Source organism: Peromyscus maniculatus, chromosome 2, assembly GCF_049852395.1.
Source record: "Peromyscus maniculatus bairdii isolate BWxNUB_F1_BW_parent chromosome 2, HU_Pman_BW_mat_3.1, whole genome shotgun sequence".
NCBI lineage: Eukaryota > Metazoa > Chordata > Mammalia > Rodentia > Cricetidae > Peromyscus > Peromyscus maniculatus.
In genome coordinates this window covers 96,728,782-96,753,086 of record NC_134853.1, presented here as the reverse complement: position 1 = coordinate 96,753,086, position 24,305 = coordinate 96,728,782, and the positions used below count along the sequence as shown (strand labels likewise).

Sequence of the window (24,305 nt, the reverse complement as noted above, 5' to 3'; positions counted from 1 at the left end):
ACTGTTATTTGGAGAGTAACCATAACTGTGGATTTATAGTAGGGTCCAATTCTCATATTGTTTTCTACCTAGGACAAATCTTTATATATGACCACTGTACCACAATGGCTTGAGCTCATTATATCCTATAATTATCTCAGACATCCTTATGAGTGGTAATACTTCAGTGCTCCACATGATCCAAGTGATAAATAATCCTAAACTAATAATTTCTCAGAATAATTAAAATGAAAAAGAGGATGTAGTCATATTAGTTACTTTTTCTGTTATTGTAGTAGAATACCCTGACCAAATTAACTTAAGGGAGGGAGTTTTACCCAGGTTAACAGTTTGATGGGGTACAGCACATCATGACAGAGAAGCCATGACAGTAGGAGCTTGAGGCAGCTGATTACACTGCATTTATAATCAAGAAATAGAGAGTGGAAATGCCTGTGCTTAGCTTGTTTTATCCTCTTTATTCAGTTAAGAATCCCCATCCCTCTACCCACAGTTAAGGAGAGTCATATCTCACAGGCATTTCCATAAGTTAATATAATCTAGATAATTCTTGACAGATGAACCTGTCTTGTCTCCTATGTGATTGTGTATCCTGTCAAGTTGACAATCCATAGTAACCATTATAGCAGCCGTCCATTGTTATGGAGCAGAATCCTCTGAGTTGTAATGAAGGCTCACTTAAACATTCAAGTTAGAAGAAAGCTGTTGCTGCTGCCAGTGGAACCCAAGAGCCACTGGCTTATTTGTTGTTGTTGTTGTTGTTGGGGAATATTATTTTAATGTGTATTACTTTTGTTTATGTTGCATTTGTTTAACTCTGTGAATCTGTGTTACTTTTCTGTCTAAAACACCTGTTAGTCTAATAAAGAGCTGAATGGTCAATAGTGAGGCAAGAGTAAGGATGGATGGGGCTGGCAGGCAGGGAGAATACATAGAAGAAGAGATCTGGGAGGAGAGAAGAAGTAGCCAAAGAAGGAATGAGAGAGGAAGGAGGAGGACTTCAGGGTCCAGCCACCTAGTCACACAGCTACATAGACTGACATGGAGTGAGAAGGAAAGAAAAGGTACACAGGAATAGAGAAAGATAAAATGCCTGAGGCCCAAGATATATGGGATAATTTAAAGTTAAGAAAAGCTGGCTAGAAACAAGCCAAGCTAAGGCCAGGCATTTATAATTAAGAATAAGCTTCTGTGTATGATTTATTTGGGAGCTGGGTGATGGGCCCCCCCAGATCGCAAAAACAAACATTTATCTGCTTTTGTATAGCTATGACTAAGGTACCACAGCAAGCAATGCAAAGAAAGAAAGGTTTATTTTAGCTAATCGTTGAGTATCAGTACATGGTTGCTTGGCTCATTTGATTCTACAGAATATCATTGTGGAGAGACCACATGGCAAGGGTGCTCTTCAGTTCTGGCAGTCAAGAAGCTATTGAGCCACCCAGAGGTCTTCAGAAACAGACACTAGTACTCCACTTGCAGTATCTTCCCAGTTTTCATCACTGGTCACAATAGCACCACCTGCTGGGGACCAGAAGTATAATTAAGCTCCCAACAGAGGACATTTCATTTAAGTCAAAATGTTTCCCTTCTTTCCTTTTTCCAGGATCTATAAATGCTTATTCACAAATGCTCACTGATAACCAAGGAAGTAAAGGAAGGGAAAGAACAGATTGATTATGCTGATAAGAACTTAGAAAAATCAGGTTTTGTATCCTCTGAGATCCCAGAGGCTGTACCAAGGACATTGTCATATACATTCTGGTGGGATGCAGCTCAGCTGAAGGCTTCATGGAAAAATCTTTCTCACTTTCAATGCTCAGGTTTCTTATTCTGTCTGAACTTTGTTTATTTTCATTAAAAAATAAAATAACTCTGACATTAAGGATTTTATCTGCCTCCTGGGTATTTTTCCCCATTTGCCTGAGGAATAATTCCCAGAAAATCTTTTGAGAATTAAATTATAGTGCATGAAAAGTAACAGAGAGCCTTAATCTTTGGGGAATGGCTTCATATTGCCCATCTTAAGTAACCGCTGGCATCTGGGATTACCATAAATATATGGCCTATTGCATCATTGTGGGGCATCTAAAAAGTACAATATTGGTGGTTTGTAATGGAAAGAGAAGCTGGAGTGGAAGCCATGGGAAGTATCCAGTGTAGTCTGCTCAGCACTCCAGGGCCTCAAAGCCCGAAGTCACCATACACAGTCACAATATCCTTTCATGTTTCTGGTCAGGAAATTGGTAATAAGGTCTTTCAAATTCACTTCTTGTGGTTGCTGTGAATATTTATTTTATATTTTATTTATTCTTTAGTGATTTTATATATGAAGTCTGCTCAGCACTCCAGGGCCTCAAAGCCCTATGTAGTGGGTAGCCATTCCAGCTTGGATCTGGAAGTCCCAACCCCCATTGAGACTCTGGCAACTGTCACGCCTACGAGGCGGGGCCAGGGGAGGTGCTGGGAGACCGGAGAGCTGGATGGGCCAGAGCTCTCTCTGTGTGCTCTCTCTGTGCCGGGATGCTGAACGGTGGAGGTTGACTGAGCAGAGCTCCAGAGAACACCGCTGGACTGAAATACACCATCCCCAGACCCTGCGACCTACCTATTACTTAACTTGTGAGTTATGCCATTAAATAAATACCCTTTTAACTACGTGGAGTGGCCAAAATAATTTCTCCAATACCCTAAGTCACCATACACAGTCTCAATATCCTTTCATGTTTCTGGCCAGGAAATAGGTAATAAGGTCTTTCAAATTTACTTCTTATGGTTGCTGTGAATATTTATTTTATATTTTGTTTATTCTTTAGTGATTTTATATATGAATGCAGTATATTTAGATCATATCCAACCTGTTGCCCCCATCTCAAACCTCTTATATTTCCTACATGCAACCCTTCATTTCCCCATCTTTCTTCTCTCCCTTCTCCTCTCCTCTTATCCCTCCCACTTCCTAAATCTAACATCAATCCTTTTATGAGGTCTGTATAAAAATGTTCTGAGGGAAGTCACAAATGTAAACATAAGCCATTATTATCTTCACTCTTCAAGTTTCAGTCCAAGAGGGTTTTTTAATAATTCTACTTAAGTTTTAGTTTCCATAGCTGTCTTTTCTTGATTACTTCTGCAAACCTCAAATCTGTAAAGCACTGACTTTTGTCTCCCTAAACTTCCTGTGTTGAAGATCTAACCCTTAAAATCTGTTTTTGGAAATTAGAGAGCAATGAAAATTAAAGGAAACCAAGAGAGTGGAAGCCTAGGCCAATATGACCTTGACCAATGTGACACCAGAGTTCCATCTTCCATACTCAGAAATGGTTGCCAGGGGCACAGTGATAAGACAGGGTTCTGCATGCTATGTAGAAGGCTCTTACCTGAATTTGTGTTCTGCTAGGACCTTGATCTTAAATGTTGGTCTCTTATGCTCTAAGAAGAAAAATGCATGTTTTCTTTCAAGCACTGGTTATTATAGCCCTAGCTGAAAAATAAGAGAGAAAGAGAATAAAATAGAGGAGTACCTCTTTCATCTTGTTCAGGAACAAACTATCTCATTGTTAAGATCAGGTTTTCTCCACTGTGATGCTTTCAAAAGTAACTGGAGGCTGTTGAGAAGGCTCAGAGTGCTAGTTGGTTAAGAGTACTAGGGGCTTTGTCAAAGAACCTTGTAGATGTAACCAACCGTCTTATTAAATAAGAAACACAGAAACAATGTAAAAGAGAGAGCTGAGAAGTCAGAGCTCAGAGCTAAAATCTCACCCTTCCTCCTGCTGTCCCAGCTTCGCGAAAAGAGACCTACTTCCTGTCGGTTCGGTTTTTTTATAGTATGTTGTTCTGCCTTCTCATTGGTTGTAAACCCAAACACATGACTGCCTCGTCACTGTCTGAATGTACAGCCCCCTAGGTCTTAAAGGCATATGTCTCCAATGCTGACTGTATCCCTGAACACACAGAGATCTTATGGGATTAAAGGCGTGTGCCACCACCGCCACACTCTTGCTATGGCTCTAATAGCTCTGACCCCCAGACAACTTTATTTATTAACATACAATCAAAATAATATTTCAGTACAATTAGATTACCACCACAGAACCTAGGTTCAATTTCCAGCCCCCAAATTGTGGTTCACAACTATATATAATGCCAGTCCTGGGGATCTGACACCTTTCTGTGGCCTCCATGGGTACCATATACACCTGTGGTATACAACAATACATGCAGATAAAATATCCAGACACAAATATTAAAAAAATAAAGTTTCAAACAATGTTTTTAAGTTACTGGAAAAGTTAATATAGGCTCCCATATTCCTTATTGCCTTGTTCCCTTTTTGTCAACCCCTAGACAAAGCAGCCTGAGTATCAGAGTTGGCCACCATTATGCATATCTTCTAACAATTGGGAGCCAAATAAAGCACAAGTCCCAATGACACCCTTATGTATGTGCTAATTAAATTTGTATATGTGTCATTAAATTTGTTTCTGACTTGAGAAGATTTTCCACATGTCTTGCTGGGAATGTACAGAACTGACATGTGCAAACTGCAGATCTAGTTTGGATTCCCAACATCTAAGCCAACTGAGAAGATATCTAATCTTCCATCATGTTTGACCACTGTGCTGAGTAGTCAGTTAGTTAGTTACAGTTAGTTAATTTCTTTTTGTCAACCTAATACAAGCCAGAGTCATTTTGGGAGCAGGAAACCTCAACTGAGAAAACGCCTCCATCAGATTGGCCTGTAGGCAGGTCTGTAGGGCATTTTCTTCATTAAAGATTGTTGGAGTGCTCAACCCACTGCTGGTGGTGCCACCCCTAGTGGTTTCTGGGGATATAAGAACGTAGAGTGAGAAAGTCACCGAGTGCAAGTCAGTAGGCAGAATTCTTGATCTTAAATGTTGGTCTCTTATGCTGTAAGAAGAAAAAAGCTTGTTTTCTTTCAGGCACCAGTTATTATAGCCCATGGCCATTGCTTCAGTTGCTGCCTCCAAGTTCTTCTACTTAAGTCTCTGCCTTGGACTGATTAGGACATCTAAGCAAAATAAACCTTTCCTCTCCCAGTAGCTTTTCCTTGTGGTCTTTATTCCAACAATAGAAAACCAAGAGATGCAGCCACAGAACAACAAAAACTTTCTGGAGGGGCTCTTTGTTGTGACTGAGAGTTGAAGTGATGCTGATAAAGAAGTTCAAACCTCTCCCTGTATTTCTGTTTATAAACATGTGTACTTGGACTACCTGTATTGAACCAGATTTCAGACTTCATTAAACTAATTCAAGATTTGCCACCCTATTCTTCTAGGTATCATGGACATACCTCGTTGGAAACAGTATTTTTAAGAAAACACATCGCTCTACATTTTCCTTGATTTTTAAGTATCTGCACAGAGTGGGACATTAGTCCCCAGCCTACTCTTGCATTTATCCTGTGTGCAGTCACCTCCTATTTCATTTTCCTGTCTCTCTGGCCACAGACCTGCCCTCAGGTCAGTGTGACTGATATTGCTTCAGATGCTCAGACGGCAGAAGGACACGCTTTTTTTTTCTTTCTTTCTCTTCTTTCTTTTTCTTTTTCTTTTTCTTTTTTTTTTTTTTTTGTGCTCACAGAACTGTTTCTCTGTCCCTTTCCAGCAGTGCTTTTCCTCCAGCAGAAAATAATGCCAACAACTTCCTTGCAGAAGTGGGGCAGCCAGAATGTGAGGTGTTGCGACTTTACTCGCAGGAGCCAGAAAATAACTGTTTCACCATAAATACAGAATCTGGTAGGCCTGGTGTGAGTTCTAGGCACCTGGGGCCTCACCAAATGGTAGTCCTATTTTCCCTCTGCCTTCTGAGCCTGGTCCACCTGGCCTGGCTTTCTGCCTCTGCTTCCTGCTGGGACCTCAGCTCTCTGCTAAGTTCCAGCACGGTGTACCCAGCCCTTCCACATTGTTCCACTCCTCAAAGACCTTTCCCCCGGGGAGAAGAAACATGCTACATGTTCGCATTCTCCCTCCTTCCTTGCTGCTGACATTTGCTGACTTCCCCACAACTGGTTCCACTCCTGTCTGGACACAGACTCCCAGAGGAATGTCAACCATGCAGCCTTAAATACATCGTGGTGGGGAAAAGTGACAGAGCCAATTTGTCCCTTTTCATCTGTCAGCATGCAGCGAGAGAGCAAAGATTGTTCTTCTCCCCTTCAAGTATTGAATAGCCACAATCTGTGAAAAATTCCACAGATGAGGAATCTAAGACTCATGTGAAAGGCTGAGGCAAAACTCACTGGGATAATTATATGCGCTTTAGTTCTATAGTGTTTGTCATATACCTAATGTGCAAGATATATATTGCTATGATACATTCTCATTTCAAAGATTTTTTTTTTGCACTTCAACATAAGTCTTAAATTCCTATATAACATCTAACATATCAGATGCTGTAGTGGTAGGTACTCACTACAGCAAACCAGGAATTATGCTCATAGGTAGAGATCCTAAGAAAAATAGCCAAGTAGCTGTTTTTGCCTTTCCTATTTACATAAGCACTAATTGTAGACTTGAATCCTTCACCAGCCTTCTTCAAATAGTTCTTAATATTTGAAGTTCCTTCAGTCAGTTCCTGTGGATTTTTGTTGTTGTTTAACCATACACTTCTTGTTAAAAGAAATTTATAGAATATATTATTTTCTCCTCTCCCAACTCTTCCCAGGTTATCCCCACCTCACCATCCACTAACTCACACCATTTCTTTCTCTGTCTTTAAAAAAGCAAACTAATAAAGCTCAACACACACAAACAAACACACACACACACACACACACACACACACACACACACACTATAAAAACACAAAATCAAAAACCAAAATATACAAGCAATAGAAAAAAGGAACAGTCAAATAAAGCTATATGAGATAAAAATCTGAAAAAAATATTATTAAATTCATTTTGTTTTGGCCATCTACTTCCGGGAATGGGGTCCTTAAGTGTGGTTAATGTATGTAGTAAGACTCCATTAGAGAAGACTAATTTTCCCTTTGTAAGAGGGTACCAATTGCAGATAGCTCTGGGCTAGATGTGGAAACCCATTTCCACTTCTCTCTCTCAGCATTTGCACCCTGTCTGGCTTGAACCTGTGCAGTCTCTGTGCATGCTGCCAAAGTCTCTGTGAGATCATATGGGCATCAGTCCTATATATAGTGTCTGGAAGTTTGCTTAGCATCATCCATCCCTACTGGCTCTTACAATCTTTCTGTCTGCTCTTCCACACAGGTCTCTAAACTTTGAGGGGAGGGTTGATAATCCATTTAGAACTGAGTTCTCCACTATCTCTCACTATTCTACATATTTTCTAGTTGTTAATAATAGTTCCTGAAGATTTTAAATAAGAAAAGTATGGGAGCACAAACTCATGACTAGAACATGGAATAGAGGAATAGAAGAAGTCTATGAGAGGAAATTGTGAGAAATGAGACCAGGGAAAAGTTCTTTAGCTCTGATAATGAAATGTTAGATGTAATATTTAAAAACCTCTGATGTCATCCAGGCTTCCAATGCATGGCTTTCTCACAGTTTCTAAATCATAATTTTCTATTTAATCCATGGGCCACAGACACAGCACAGCATTCCAGAAAGACTTAAGCAAGAATCCTCAAACAGTGCTGTGGAAATTGTGCAGTTATAAGAAAACAGGGTCTGGTAAAGTAGGTGGGACCAAAGCAGGTTTCACTCTTAAAAGAGGAACCTTTGCACTTCTCTGTGCATGCTTGTTAGTATTTACGCTGAAATCTCAAGAGGTTTCTTTGATTTGTCAATCCAAAATGGGAGCATAGCAGTTGTTTACTGTCTTCTGGAAAGAGAATTGTTTTCTTATCTGTCTCTGGTACCTATTCAGACTTCCATGAGTTACTTCTTCCAAACCATTTGAATATTATTGTAATCATTAATTAACAGAAGCAACAGTAAAGATATTTCATTTTAATCATTAGGCACATGTATATATGTGTACATAGGTATTATATGGGCATATATATGTATTCATGTGTTCTCTATCCACATATGCATTAATTTTACTATAATTTATATTCAGACTATAAATTAAAAAATAACAAAACCATTTGAACTTACCAACACTAGGTGTCTTAAAAGTTCAATCATGATTATATTCCAGTGTAGGTACTACTTATATTTCCATTTTATGCATCAGCACAGTAAGGCTTAGAAAAGTAAATGACATTCTCAATAATGCATTCAATAGGTGGTCAAGCAATCCTCAAATTACCTTAATATTTGAGGAATTTATCCAACCTTTCTAAATGAAGGTAGTGCATTCTGATATTGAATTTTCATTTATAGGGAAAACTCCAGTTGGAACATTATATTTCTTTTAAACATTGCATGCATTATTAGATAAAGCTTAATATATACTTCAAATGATCATGTTTCATGGTAGAGAGAAGTTTATTTTGCTGATTAACTGTATATAATTCAATGTATTCCAGAATATCATGGAATGGTCTGACAATACCAACAAAGATATCCAGACCCTGTCATCCCTAATAGTAGTTTTATTTTCTTTAAATTTTACGTTTTAATTGGCATAGGAAGTGTAAGTTGTTCTTGTAACCTTTTTGTACACACTTAGTTTGGGTTAACCTCCCACATTTATTATTCTCCCCTATCTCTATGCCCACCATTCCCACTTAAAACTTCTACCTCCAGTATTGGCCCTTCCATTTCCACATGAGTGTTAATGCCTGTCTTCACCCTAATTTAAAGTTTCTTTGCTCTTCTCGGTGGTCCCTTTCTAGTTTCCTGACCTCTATATGTACTCACTCCCACATAATATACACAATTAGAAATTAGGTGCTAGGATCTCAATAATGTAACAAACAGGTGGTTTTCTTTACTGTACCTGGGTTATTGTAGTGGGTAGCCATTCCAGCTTGGATCTGGAAGCTCCAACCCCCATTGAGACTCTGGCAACTGTCATGCCTACGAGGCGGGGCGAGGGGAGGTGCTGGAAACCTAGGAGCTGGATGGGCAAGAGCTCGCTCTGGGCGCGCTCTCTGCGTCTGGACCCTGGATGGTGGAGATTGATTGTGCAGAGCTCCAGAGAACACCGCTGGATTGCTATACGCCTTCCCCAGACCCCCGCGACCTATCCATTCTTTCATTTGTAAGTCATCCACTAAATAAATCTTCCTTTTAACTACGTGGAGTGGCCTTTATAATTTTCCCCAATAGGTTATATTACTTAAAATATTTTCAGTTCAGGAAAAGTTTATAATTTCATTTTTCTATGTGGCTGAATAAAATTTCCCTATGTAAATGAAATACATTTTCACCATCTTTTTATTTGTTGAAGGACATGAGGTTCTTTCCATTCCTAGAAATATGAATACAGCAGCGATGAATATGTATGTGCATGTATCTCTATGGTAGGATATAAAGTCCTTTGGGTATATGCACAGGAGTGATAGAGCTGGGCCATACAGTAATTCTAGTATTAGCTTTTGTGTTTTGAAACTAAGCTTTTTTTTTTTTTTTTTTTTTTTTTTTTTTTTTTTTTTGGTTTTTCGAGACAGGGTTTCTCTGTGTAGCTTTGCGCCTTTCCTGGGACTCACTTGGTAGTCCAGGCTGGCCTCGAACTCACAGAGATCCGCCTGCCTCTGCCTCCCGAGTGCTGGGATTAAAGGCGTGCGCCACCACCGCCCGGCTGAAACTAAGCTTTTTTTTTATATGAAGATTTCATGCAGGAGTAATCTGTATTTACATCCTTTCCACTTCTGCCTCCCACTCAAGCTCTTCTTATGTGCCCCCACCCCCCATCAGCCTCTCTGGAATTCATGATCTTTTCTTCTGCCTTTAGTTTCTTGTGGGGTGTGTGTGTGTGTGTGTGTGTGTGTGTGTGTGTGTGTGTGTGTTTGTATACTGACTCAGGACTGGGCTTTTGTCCTTGAAAAACAACAATTAACAACAAAAAAACAATAAAAAACTGGTTCTCCCTCTCTTAGCAACCATTGGCTGCCTGTAGATCTTTATTTAGGAGTGGAGCCTTGTGAAATTTTTCTCCATCCATGTTGACCTGTTCACTGATGCCTTTTCAGGTCTTCTGCCAGCAGCTGTATAGTTGAAAGTTCATGGGACCAAAATACCTGTTGCCCAGAAGAAAACTATTACACAGCACTTGCTCTTCTTCTCAGGTTCTTATGTGTTTCCACCACATCTTCCTTGATGTTTCTTGAGCTCTGGGTGTAGGAGTTGTATTGCCGATGTCCCATTTGTGTCTCGTCATTCACAGTCATTTGTTCTCATTTTGGCTAGATATGTGTACTGGCTGGTTTTGTGTGTCAACTTGATACAAGCTAGAGTCATCAGAAAGGAAGAAGCCTCAGTTAAGGAAATGCCTCCAGGAGATCCAGCTATAAGGCATTTTCTCAATTAATGATCAATGGGGAAGGCCAAGCCCATTTGGGGTGGTGCCATCCCTGGGATGGTAGTCCTGGGTTCTATAAGAAAGCAGGATGAGCAAGCCAGGGGAAGCAAGCCAATAAGCAGCTGTCCTCCTGATGGCTGATGTCATTCTGTATGCTGTGAAAATGTGTTGCTCTGATTGGTTGATAAATAAAGCTGTTTGGCCAATGGTGAGGTAGAATAAGATTAGGCGGGACATTCTAACTAGAGAGAGAGAGAGGAAGGAGAAAGGCAGAGCTGGGAGACGCTGCCAGCCACCACCAGGGAAAAGCAAGATGTAAAGTTACCAGTAAGCCATGAGCCACGTGGCAAAGTATAGTTTTTTAGAAATGGGTTAATTCCAATCATTGTCTCGATATCTCTTGCTTGTAGAATCCCTCCTCTCTCTCATTCATTGGACTCCTGGAGCTCCACCTGTGACCCAGCAGTGGATCTCTGTATCTGCTTCCATCAGTCACTGGATGAGGGTTTTATGATGACAGTTAGGGTATTCAGCCACCCGAGAGTAGAGTAGGGAACATCACCAGAGTAGGTCAGCTTAAGCAACCTCTCGACCATTGCCAGTAGTCTCTGGTGGAGTCATCTTTGTGGATTCTTGGGAACCTCCCTAGGCTTTTTGGAGCCTAGTGCCTATGGTAAGACACTTTGCACAGCCTTGGTACAGGAAGGAGGGGCTTGGACCTGCCTCACCTGAGTGTACCAGGCTCTGCTGACTCCCCATGGGAGACCTTGCCTTAAAGGAGGTGGGAATGGGGGGGGTGGGTTGGGAGGGAAGGCTAGGGGTGGGAATATGGAGGACAGGGGAATCTGTGGTTGATATGTAAAATGAATAGAAAATCTCTTTAAAAATAAAAATGGGATAATTTAAGATGTAAGAGCTAGCTAGCAAGAATCCTGAGCCATTAGGCCACACAGTTCATAATTAATATAAGTCTCTGTGTTCATTTCTGTCTGAGCAGCTACCGCAGGGCTGTGGGAGCCAAGTGGGACCAGAAAACCTTCAGCTACACCCTCCATGGCCATGGCCTCTGTATCAGCTCCTGCCTCCAGGTTCCCGCTCCATTTGAGTTCCTGTCTTGATTTTCTTCAGTGATGGACAGCAATGTGGAAGTAAAAGCCAAATACATCCTTTCCTTCCCAACTTACTTTTTGGTCATGGTGTTTTGTTGAAGCACTAGAAACTCTAACTAAGATAACTTGGATCTCTCTAATAGTCTTTGATGAAAAAAGAAGCTTCCTTGATAAGAGGTGCAAGTGATAATTATCTATAAATACAATGATAAGTAGTTAGTAGGTAGTTGGAAAATACAATTCTTTAGTAATATGTTAGTAGTGGCTTCTTCCTTAGGACCTATGACCTCACCAGTCATGGGTTCCTTGACTATGTTTACAATATTAGGCATGTGTTCCTGTCAATTTATCTGGCTTTATTCAATTCCATAGTTATTGGTTACCCCTGAAACAGAAATGCCACCGTTGTAACAGTGGGGATAACTTACTGGACTGTTGCTGTGGTGTAGATATTGACTATATAGTATAGGGTAAAAGAAAAGCAACTGGTTTCATTCATGACTAAAAGCTAGAAATGTCCTTGGCTTTCTTGGCACTTTCATCTTTACTCAGGCTGAGGATCCAAAAGTGTTCTGAAGCTCTGACATCTGATCTGGTTTCTAAATGATCTTAAGGTCTTTAGGGAGGCAGAATGTGTGGTGATGTATTGTGAACCCCAGTAAAGCTTACCTGGGTATCAGAGGACAGATCCAGCCACTAAATTAGACATAGAGGTCAGGCAGTGGCGGCACACATCTTTAATCCTATCACTCGGGAGACAGAGATCCATCTGGATCTCCTCTGTGAGTTCAAGGCCACATTGTGCTACATAACAGAAACAGAACCAGGCAGTGGTGACATACTACTTTAATCCCAGGAAATAATATGGCAGGACACAGGAAGGTACATAAGGTGTGGGGAAATAGGAACTCACTCTCTTGAGGTTGAGGATTTTGTAGAGGTAAGCTAGTGGCTGGCTGTTCTGCTTCTCTGAGTTTTTTATTATAAGATCTTTTAAGATCTGTGTTACAAAAATGTATCTATGAAGACCTGTTAAAAGAAAACTCCTGGTTAAGAGAACAGAACCTCTGGCCTGGGTCGAGACTAACATTCCAATGGGGCCAGGTCAGTCTGCTCAATTCTAGGAATGTGATGCCCTGAAGCAATGACCTCTCACCCTTTCCTTCTTCATTTCCTGTATGACAATTTTTTTTCAGACTAGAAAATTGTATAAGATTGTGAGTGTGGTCCCCAGCCAAAGGGAAAAAGATATAGCTATCATTTGAGTTAAAAGTGTGTGTGCTTGTTCTTGGTGTGTGTTCTTCCAAGCATACCTATTTGATCAAGAGTAAAGTTTGCCTTGTATAGACATCCAATCCCAACTTTTCCAACTCCATTCTTCACAGAAATCTATATAAAAACAAAATCAATTTTTTTTATAATTGCAAAGTACTTTGGATAGGAAAAGAAATACTGCCTCCCCCTCCCCCCAGCACATAAAATGGCTGGTCATGTCACTGATTTCTCTGAAAGCCATATAAAAACAAGTAACATGGCACTTGTTGGGTGACAGCCTCAGGTCATGAGGAATTAAGTTAGGCTGTACTAGGCAATAGCCCCTGGCCATAAAGAATTGCTTAGCCCTAGTCTGACCATTCTGCTCCACTTGCAGAAACTATTAATATGCTTGGGTATCAAAGACAGCCCACCTTAGCCCAGTCAAACCACACACACACACAAACACATGCACACACACACGCACATGCACATGCACATGCACACACCTGTAACTTGCTATTAGCTACCCATATATATATATATATATATATATATATATATATATATATATATATATATATATGCATGTCTCCCAACCCCTCTACATGTGCTCAACCTTTATCCCACAGAAAGGATGGGGCCCCTCACTGTTCCACTGAAGCAGTCTCAGCCTGTTGAGATTGAGTCTTCCTGCTTCTCTTCCTCATTTTTCTTCCAGTACTGATGCTAAAAACAGACATCTTGATTAATGGAATAAAATAGAAAAACCAGATCTAAACTCACACAGTTACAGCAACCTGATTTTTATTTTTGAAACTGATTCCCAAAATACACATTAGAGGAAAGACAACCTCATTAACAAATGGTCCTGGTAAAATATGATATCTACTTATAATAAAAGGAAACCAGATCTTTATCATTTACCGAGTAGGAAGTAGGATATGAACCTCTGAAATTGCTATAATAAAAATTAAAAAAAAAAACTTGAAATTATAGCCATAGGTGAGAACTTTCTGGAGACATCAGTTGCTCAGAAAATAAAGTAAGCAATCAACAATTGGGATCCTGAAAAATTAAACAGCTTCTATAAGCAAAGAAAATAATTAATTGAGTCAAGAGACAGGCTATAGAAAGGGAGAAAATGTTTGCCACTTTTGTCTGATAGAGGCTTTATAGCTAGTATATATACAAAGCTTTAAAAAAAAAAAAAGAAAGAAAGAAAGGAAAACAACCCAGTCAAAAATGAAAGATTAACTGCACAGAGAGTTCTTACAAGAAGAAATAAAGTGGTCAATAAATATTTATTTAAATTGTACATCATTTTTATAGATCAGAGAAGTACAAATTAACACTACTTTGAGATTCTGTCTCATTCAAGTCATCAAAAAGGCAAAGGACTACAAATACTGGCCAGGAAACAGAGAAAGGAAATCCTTATTCACTGTTGGTGGGGGTGTAAACTGGGTCAGTCACTGTATAAATCAGCCAAGAAGTTTTTCAGAAACCTATAAATAAGCCCCTTATGTTTTCTCTTAGGTATGGATGCTAGAGTCAGGTTTCTGTGCATTGCTTGAAGCAACCATCTAAGCCAGGAAAGTAAACAGGAAAGTGGAAGAGAATTGTTGGTGTAGGGGCTTGGGGAGGCAGGCCAGGTGTGCTGTGAAGTAGAAAAGCAGAAATGCGGGCATTTAACTAGAGATGTGGAGAAGACACAAGGCAGATCAACTGGGAGAGAGGAGGAATAAATAACACTAAGGATATTAGGAAAATCCACAGGGAAGTGTATTATTTTATAAACTTGCATATACACATATGTCCCCCCCACTACACACATGCATAGATAGTTTTAATGTTGTTATTCCACATGGTGGGATAATGCATACCTAAGGAGCTATAGCCTATCTAACAAAAATAAAAACAGAACAACAAAATAACTAAGTAGGGACTACTTCCCTTTGAGTTTTAGTCAGGGGTTCCAGGAGACCCTCCCCTCTGAAACAATACAGGGTATTGCTATTGCTCTTGGTTGCCTGCAAACACATCTCTGGGACAAACATTTGGCCAAAAGAAACTTCCTTACCCTCTGGAAAAGACCTCACCCATATAGGACTTGGAGAAATTGAGCTCATACTGCCTGGGAAGCTACCTTCCCAAGGACTAGTTTTCTACAGTGTGGGAAAGTAATATGCAAGCTGTCAAGGGCAACAAATATATCAGCAGCCCTACCCACTTACAAAGCCTGCCAGTCACTGTTAGAAATAAAGGCAGAGTTACAAAGCGACCACCACTTCCAATTGAAGTGTCTGGAACAAGGCAAACTTTACTCCTAATCAAGAAGAGGTGCTCAGAAGAAGGGAGACATAGAGGCAGGAAGTGCACTTGCATTTTATTCTAGCTCAGGTGGTGACTGTCTTTTGTCTATTGGCTGGGGACAACCTTACGGTCTTAATTCAACTGTCTAGTCTGAAATGAATTGGCACACATGAAATGAAGACAGGGGAAATGGGTTCATACTGTCCTAAGAAGAAAAAGGTTATTGGTACAGTCCATCTCATTTCTGGAACACTCTAGGGCATCTTTGTGTAAAAAAGGTTTTACTATGTTGTGGGATTAAAACATTTGCATAACAGCCTTACAACTTGGGGGAGATAAAAATATTTTAGTTCCTTCACCTAAACATAAGTTTTATAGAAAAGACCCATATTTGACATTTCTTATAAATCCTCCCTCTTTTTAAAATATTCATATATATATATTATAATAATCTTTAAATATTTCTTATAAATCCCTCCACTTTTCTGAGTAATCCCTTTTTCAAAGTCATTAGGTTATGGCTCTTATTTCCTATCCAATCTTGGAGTAAGAAACTGCAATAGGGAGAGAGTAGCTGTTTAGTAGTAGTTGACCCAATAAACCAGAGTAAGGCTCCTAGTACGAAGAATTAATTATTACATCTGCACAGTTTAAGATAAGTCCGCCTTCCTAATGGCCCCTTGGTCAGCACACTGCCCTGATCATATTGGAATGCTAGGTCTGCATCCAGTCAGAAATCCTATCCTCTTGACCAGGAGGCATTTTTCTCTTAACAATCCTCCACTGCTATTTTAGCACTCTGCCATGCCCCCACCTCCCACCAACTGCTCTAGAATCTAGCTTAGGAACTAAGTCAGAGATCAGGGCTCCCAAAGTAGTGTTTGCATCTTTGGCGTCAGGCAAGGATGGTTTCATGGATGGTACTCCTACAAGTACCAAGTGTTAGGCTCAAAGCACTTAGTACTCTGACCAGGTTTGTGCAGTCATCATCAGAGATGCTTCCTCCAGCAGCAAATGGAAGCAGGTGCAGAGACCCATAGCCAGACATTATGCAGAGAGAGAGTCTAAACTGGAGGTCTGTGTTGGGTCCCTTCCCTGAGAGATTGGGGAGCAATCCCCAAGAGGGGTAGAAAAACTGTAGGAGTTAGTCAGAGGTGATGAAGGACACCAGGAGAACAGGGCCCACTGAATCAACTAAGCAGGGTTCACATGGGTTCACAGAGACAGAAACACCAAGCTCAAGGCCTTCATTGGTTTGCACCAGGTCCTCTAGGTATATATTGTGACTGTTAGCTTGATCTTCATGTGAGATTCCTAACAGTGGGAGGGGGTATATTTTTGACTTTTTGACCTGCTCTTGACAATTATTTTTTTTCCCTATGCCTTATCCAATGTTACATGAATCTTTAAATGCTCTTTTAATAAAAAACCTGGAGCCAGAAATTGGGGTAAATGCTAAAAAATCAGAAAGACAAAGAAACAAGTCATGTCTTAACTCTAGGACCCCTCAGCCTGAAAAAGCTGTTAGTTCTTGTCTCCTCATGCCTTATATACCTTTCTTGCTGGAATTAAAAGTGTGTGATTCCCAAGTACTGGGAATAAAGATGTGTGCCACCACTGCCTGGCTGTTTCTCTCCTATACTGAGTCAATCTCATGTAGTCCAGGGTGGCTTTGAACTCACAGATACATATGGATCTCTGCCTCCTGAGTGCTAAGATTAAAGATGTGTGTCACCACTGTCTGGCCTCTATGTTTAATCCAGTGGCTTGTTCTGTTCTCTGATCTTCAGGCAAAGTTTATGAGGGTACACAATATATCACCACAGTCTAGCCTCAATGTAAGGGCTTTCACCTTGTTTTATTGTATCTCATTTTGTCCTGTCTCGCTGTCATCTCTTGGAAACCTGCTCTTTTCTGAAGTGGGACCTGGGGAGAGAGAGGAGGTTGGGGGAAGTTAGGAGGAGTGGAGGGAGGGGTAACTGGTTAGGGTGCATTGTATGAGAGAACAATTCATTTTCAATAAAAAAAAAACTTCAGTAAATAGATAAATAAGATTGCAAATGGATAAACAAAAGCCTAGGCTCCATGTTTCCTGGAAATCTGGCAAGGCAGGTTTCTGTTACCAGGAAATCCACTACCTCCTTTATCTGACTCCACCCCCAAGTCAACCGCCTCAGGCAAAGACATCTAATTCATGATTAATCCGATCAGCCAGCACCAGCTCAGAGAACTCCACTCTGATGATTATCCTTTACAATCCCTCTGCTTTCCCAACAAGCTGCTGTTGTCTACACAGCCCAGCACTTTGTTTCTCCAATAAATTTCACTGCACTCTCTTTTACATCTGGTGCCAAAACCTGAGAAGGAGGCTTCGACCCTGAAAACCTGGTCCCTCCTAATCAAACCAAGCTGCCAAACTAGGCCCTCCTAAGATTGGATCCCTTGACTCTGTTGGCTTCTGCCACCGCCATATTTGACTCCAAATGTAAAGTCAGTCTCTTCAGTCACTTCTCTACCTGCTCTACCCACTAATCTCTTCTTGCCAACTTGGGTAAGTGTCCCCTCAGAACTGCATGTTCTGTCTCTCTCACTCTCTAAATGAAAATCACACCAGTGTGCCAGGTAGTCTTCCTATGCCAGTCTTAGATTTCCCCATCACATGGAATGGGATACCTCTCCACTGTGATCCTGGGCATCTATCTGACAAGTTCTGGTCCATGGAGATTGTTCGGAGGGAACCTCCAGCTCTCCTCTCCACCATCTAGAAAGCCCCATTCCTGTCTGTGTCTCTCTCTTCCTTCTCTCTAAACCCCTCTTGCTCAGAGTCTCTGAACAAAGGAAAGGTGCAAAAAAAAAAAAAAAAAAAAAAAAAAAAAAGCCCAGTTCTGGCATTCTTGACAGCTACTGCAGCTTCCTCCCCTGAAGTTGCCACCTGCCAAAGTCCCAACCTAAGCACTCAGTTTTTTACCATGCTTGGGTACAAACTCAATTTGTGGTAGACACATCATCACCCCTCACCTATAACCCATAAAATCTCCCTGATTTCCCTCGGGGAGCATCTTTTCTCTAGCCTACATGTTTGGGACCAAAGAACCTGTCTGGGAGTTGCTCGGCTGAAATATACCTGTTGTTACCCTTTTCCAATTTGACTTGATCTTGTTTACTGTGTAATTGGAGAATTGGGGGGGGGGGACAGAAAGCCTACTAGAGGTACCCTGAGACTAAGACTCTGTTCTGTGGATCTTGGTACTCATGCCTTACTGTGTCACCCTCCCTGTGTCTCTATTCCTATGCTGTTAGAATTCTTATGGCAAGGACTCTTATTTACAGTCCTTAATACCTAGACTTGAAAGAACTATCTTCCTAAATCTCTCCTAAATTTCCCTCTTTGCTCTGCTCCTGTGAATTCTTTCCTGCCACACCTTATTTTTCATTGCAGAACAGCTTGATCTCAACACAAGCTTGACAGTCAGTCATTCTCAATGGCCAGAAAACGGCACATTTGATTTCCAAATTCTCACAGGTTGTGACTACTTTGGCCACCACACAAGCAAATGTTCTGAAATGCCCTACTTCTAACTCCTCTTTCCTCTCCACTCTCATTCCCTCCTTTGATCATTGACTCGGTCTTACAGAGATTTAAATGTCTTTTGTCTATGGATATTTGGAAGATTGCCACATGCTGTTTTACTCTACTGAAAAAAAAAAAAAAACTGGCTCTAGAGATGGGATTTATTCTGCCTACTTTAGACTCAAGCACATTTCTCTAAGAGTTTCCCCCAAAACCTCTGTCCTGGGTCAGGCTGTGGCTCCTTCTTCTGTGACAGGAGAAAGTAAATAACAGGATATCCCAGGAAAAGACTGTGTGTGTGTGGAAAAAGCTAAGAGGTAATGAGGAACCTGCCTGACTCCATTCTGAAGGCAGGAGCCATTACATTGTTTTGTTAAAAATAAGTTTTTGTATCTGTTTCCTAGGACCTGGCTTTCCCCAACCCATGACCTTTGTTTGTTTTGGGGAATACCCAAACCCCTCTAACCTTCCCTAATCACATAGGGACCACGTGCTGATAGCTGTTTTTTGTTTCGCTTTTTCTTTTGTAGATTTTTTTCTGTATGTCTTTACTGTTCCACTGTCTTTTATAAACCTGCTTTGTAAATACTCAGTTTTACTCCTTAGGAGGACCCTAAGTAAGAGACATAAGACTGTTCTCTTTAACAAGACTTAGGAGGCAGTCACTGGCCAGCTCTTGGGGGCACCCCAATAAAAATCAAACTTGCTTCAAATTTGGCTAAAAATTGTTGTAGTCATCTTATTCTTGCCTGATGGGATTAACAATAAATTATTTCCAATAGATGCTACTATTATTTATCTCATGGTAATTTTCTTAATGAAGGAAATTAGGTATAAAATTAAAATGACTAAATGTAATCACAGATTAGTTTAGCTTTCTAAATGCCTCCTCCCTCTTTTCTTGGCTTTGTTTTACTAAAATGTTGCCCCATTCAAGGTCAACAATATTTTAAAGCTTATACTGAAATGTAAACTTAACTTCTTCTAAGGACCTGTAATATCACTGTGTATGGTTTAAGAAAATATGTCCCTTGCTGGGAATTAGTAGCACATACCTTTAAACCCAGCACTTGGGAGCCAGAGGCAGGAGGATCTCTGAATTTGAGGCTAGCATGGTCTACAGAGTGAGTTCTCTAAAAAGAGAAATCTTGCCAAAACAAAACAAAACAAAACAAAAACAAAAACAACAACAAACAAAAGAAAGAAAGAAAAGAAAAAAAGTAAAAAAGAAAGAGCTGTCCCATTGAAGGTCATGGATATCAGTGAAGCATTTGTTGAAATGTAAACTTTCTTATCTCAGGATTTGTAAGACTATTGAGCGTGTGCAGTCTAAAAAAAAAATCTCCAAAATCCCAAACAGAGAAAAAAGTAGCTGGAAATGTATAACAAAAATGATTGATAATTAAAAATATGTGTAGAAATAATCTTAATTTGCTACAGCATACTGTATATGTAACTTAGATTGGACACTTATTTAGGAAAATATATTGGTATAAACTAAGGAGGGAACACCAAGCTTAAGATATTTTGGGTTAAAATTAAAAAGAATTTAAGAAACTAGATAATGGCCCTCAAACCCCTCAATGAGATCTGCTGAATATGATATTTAAGGTGTTTAGTGGAAGGGAGGAAGAGAAAAGAATGGAAAGGTCTTCCCGTGATAGACAAAAATACTAGATTCTAACAGTATCCCTGAGGCTACGTCAAAAGACATGGAGCACCAGTGAACTCTACATGGAGCCTGCTTCAAATGTGGTGACGTCAATCATTCAGCAAAGAACTACCTTTTACCCTGCCCACTGCTGTCTAAACTGTGGATAGTTAGGACATCGAGGTTCAACTGTTAATTTTTGCTTCACCATGATAGTTTAGTCCCCCAAGTTCCTCCTCCACAAAAAAAAACCTTTTGCATTTTCTAGGCCAGGTGGCCAAAGACAGAGGCTGCCTTGTGACTTCAGACTCTAACAAAGCCATCAGATTCATGAAAAGCCCAGAGTCACTGTCCAGATACCAGGCATGTCTTTGTCACTCTTAATTGATATGGAGACCACATGGTACATAGTTCCCACTCACTCTGGTAAAACTTACTGTTTATGGATCTTTGGTATGCGTGTTGATGGCCAGTCCCACCAGCCCAGGGCTACAGATCCTCTTCTCTGTTCTCTTTGGGGCCAAATGATCACTCACTCCTTCCTTATTATATATAATTTGCCCAACTGTGTTATTAGGCAGGGATATCATAGTCAAATTATGTTTTTCTTTTTCTATTCATCCAATTCTTTCCTGAATTTTCCTTCTCCTAGCCTTGGAGGACTAACACTCTCTGGTAGCTCTCTTTTAAATACAAATTGAGTCTATTTTCCTATTTTCTGTGAAGTAAATAAATTATGCCAGTCCTTTGGAAGAAATTGAAGAGATGCTTTGACAGATAGAATCTTCTTGATGCTCTACCTGGTAGAAGTTAAAAAGTCTGGTTTCACTTTAAAAACATCCTGGCTTTACGATAACTTTGGGTACAAAAGATAGACGTGTTGCTTGCTAATCATACAAATTTGAGACCTTGACAGGAAACTTTAAATCACCCTAGTCTCTTAAATAAAAACATTCAAAACTCAGGCTCAGTTACCTGCCACCCTTAATGTTTCAAGTCCAAAAGTCAGGCCTTGCTTTTTTCTAGTGCTAACAGGACAGGTTTCAATGAAAAATTCAAACTCAAACTAACATGCTGTTGTTACTGACTTAGTAATTGCTCTTCACTGTTCCTTTGGGCACCAATGGTGGTCTTAAAAGGACTTGCCTTTTCAATGCCTGCTCTAAATAATCAAGCATTTATGACTCATGGCAAATGATTGGATGTTTCCAGAAAGGAGTAAGCAAGTGATTTAAGGTATTTGAAAAAATGAGACTTAAAGATGAGGATAATTTATTATTGAAGTTTCCAAGTTCAAATTTTAACACATAAATGTTAAACCTCCATTTAAATCAATGGAGGTGTCATAAGTGAGTAATCTTCTTTGGTCTACTAAAACAAATGTAAAAATAATCAAAACTATATAGTCACAGGCTGAAAAACTAAATTACCTTTGTTAGTTTTAAACTTGTCCATGTTTATATTGGTCATTTTTTAGGCTTTATTTTTGCTATGTCTCAAAAGCAAGAGTCTGTTCAAACTGCTTACAGATTAACAACTGCTTTTTATACAATGAGGATTTCAGTACAAATTAAATCAAACAATGGTCCTGCTGATATATCTAAAATCGTCATCTCTTTATGTCAACTTTAAAAAATGATAAGTTTCAGAAAAATCACAGCTAAGATCTGTCACAACTCAAAAGAGCTCTTTGTCCCTTGTCTGATAATACTCCTGTTAGTGAACAGCTTAAGCGCTCCTGCTTACTGCCGATCCCTGAGAGTGGGTTCTACCCTCCCAACCACCAAGACTGCACTGCAGGCCTGGAAGTTTCAAATATACACCCAAGGAAAAGATCTCCCCAATCTTCTTAACTTTGCCTTCTGTCCATAGTCTATATCAGTCCCAGCAGATTTCCACACTTCTGGCATCCAGGAATCAACCTTGTCCCTGCAATTACCCCCAAACCAGCTTGTCATTCTATCCTTGTTGGACCTATGAAACTGGTGAGACCTGGACTTGTTAATCTCTGAAAAAGGGGGCATTTGTCTCTTATTTAAGGAACAATGTTGCTACTATGTGAACAAGTCCAATAAACTTGAAGAGAAAATTAAAACTTAAACTGGGTATACGTTGTAGCCTCTAGAAGATGACTCCAATAAAGGATTCTAGCTATGGTTTTCTCTGGGGTCCCGTGTAACATGAATCTTAAATGGTCGTATTAATAAAAAACAAACCCAGAGCCAGGTACTGGGGTGAATGCTGAATAATCAGAGAAACAGAACAAGCCACAGCTAATCTCACCTCACCAACTTCTTAGCCAATCCTGTTTCCTCAAACTGGAAGCCTCTGAGTCCTCATCTGGAATGAAGCTCAGCTGAACTGTTTCTAAAAGCATAAGCATAAAAACTTAACAAAAGCTCTAGTTTCTGGTCCTCACGCCTTATATACCTTTCTACTTCCTGCCATCACTTCCTTGGATTAAAGTCATGTGTCACCATGCCTGGCTGTTTCTAGTGTGGCTTTGAACTCAGAGATCCAGACAGATCTCTGCTTCAGGAATGCTAGGATTAAAGGTGTCTGTGCCACCATTTTTTGGCCTCTATGTCTATCTAGTGGCTGTTCTATTCTCTGACCCCAGATAAGTTTATTAGAGTGTAAAATATATTGTGGGACAAACTATCACCACAGTCCTGTCTCCTACTTGCCTCCAGCACACTGTTATTTGTGGTGGTATTGTGTTCCCCAAAATATTGTGCACCCTAATAAACTTATCTTGGGTCAGAGAACAGAACAGCCACTAGATACAGAGGCTCGAAAAAGGTGGCAATCACACCTTTAATCCTAGCATTCCAGAGGCAGAAATCCGTCTGAATCTCTGTGAGTTCAAGGCCACATTGGAAACAGCCAGGCATGTTGACACACGCCTTTAATCCCAGGAAGTGAGGGAAGAAAGCAGAAAGGTATATAAGGCATGAAAACCAGGAACTAGGCTGGTTAAGCTTTCAGGCTTGCGAAAAGTAGTTCATCTGAGATTTATTTGGATAAGGACTCAGAGGTTTCCAGTCTGAGGAAACAGGATCAGCTGAGGAAATGGTGAGGCGAGGTAGCTGTGGCTTGTTCTGCTTCTTTTGTCTTCCAGCATTTATCCCAATACCCAGCTCCAGGTTTGTTTTTATTAATAAGAACTTTTAAGATTCATGCTACAGCTATCTATCCTTATAATAATAGTTGCTCTTGTCTCTTCAGTTTCTGTTAAGAGAGAATTATTGAAACAACCCAATGGCCAATAAACCAGATGCTTTTGGACAGAATCCCCTCAGATCTCCTAACATTGCCTGCTGGCCTGAGCCCCTGGATTGAACCATTGTTCCAGAAAACCATCCCTTGCTTATCAGTGCCCCAATTAGCTGGAAGTATCCAGGGGAATACTGTCAACCATTATCATCAACAAAGGACTGCAACGTTAAGTTCAAAACAGGTTCTCAAAATGGCAATGCTGATGACAAAGTCCTAAACAAAAGTCCTGTGACTGAGTAAACAGAAGGATTGTTATTGAATAAACAGAAGTCTAAACTCAGCATTTCTCAGAAATCTTGAGAGAAAGATTTCTATTTGCCAGGAAAGTAGATCTTGTAAAGTGGGTTTCTCTTTCACTTAATTCCTGATTGATTTGAATAGCCTGTATCAGCTCTAAGGGCTCCCCTCTCTCTGCCCATGACTCACATATAAAATGCTCTTGCTTTTTCACCAAGCTGTTCTCTATTCTCAGAGGTAGCCCAGCCATTTGTCCCCCAACTAGAGTGGTCTAGTTTGGTGGTTTCACTGAGTCCTTGCTTATACCAGGGGCATTTCTGGCTTCCAAAGGAGAGAATCTCTTTACTTTTCTTTGGGTTCTTTTTACCACAATCTGCTTAGCCAATTTGTACCTTGTCTTATTATCATCCCTCCTTCTCTGAAGAGGTAACTCTAAATGCCAATATTGGATTTGAGCAATGACCAAATGGCTT

The 24,305-nt window shown here is 40.2% G+C and overlaps 1 long non-coding RNA gene across 1 annotated transcript; it reads right to left on the bottom strand.

Annotated features, from left to right (window-relative positions):
• Window positions 1–1,294: 1,294 nt before the first annotated feature.
• Window positions 1,295–17,021, bottom strand: LOC143271661 (uncharacterized). The gene is made up of 5 exons (XR_013048867.1): window positions 16,947–17,021; window positions 13,430–13,507; window positions 12,838–12,913; window positions 3,381–3,484; window positions 1,295–1,521 (listed from the first exon to the last, which is right to left on the bottom strand). It is a non-coding gene; the product is annotated as an uncharacterized LOC143271661 (long non-coding RNA).
• Between the last annotated feature and the right edge of the window lie 7,284 nt (window positions 17,022–24,305).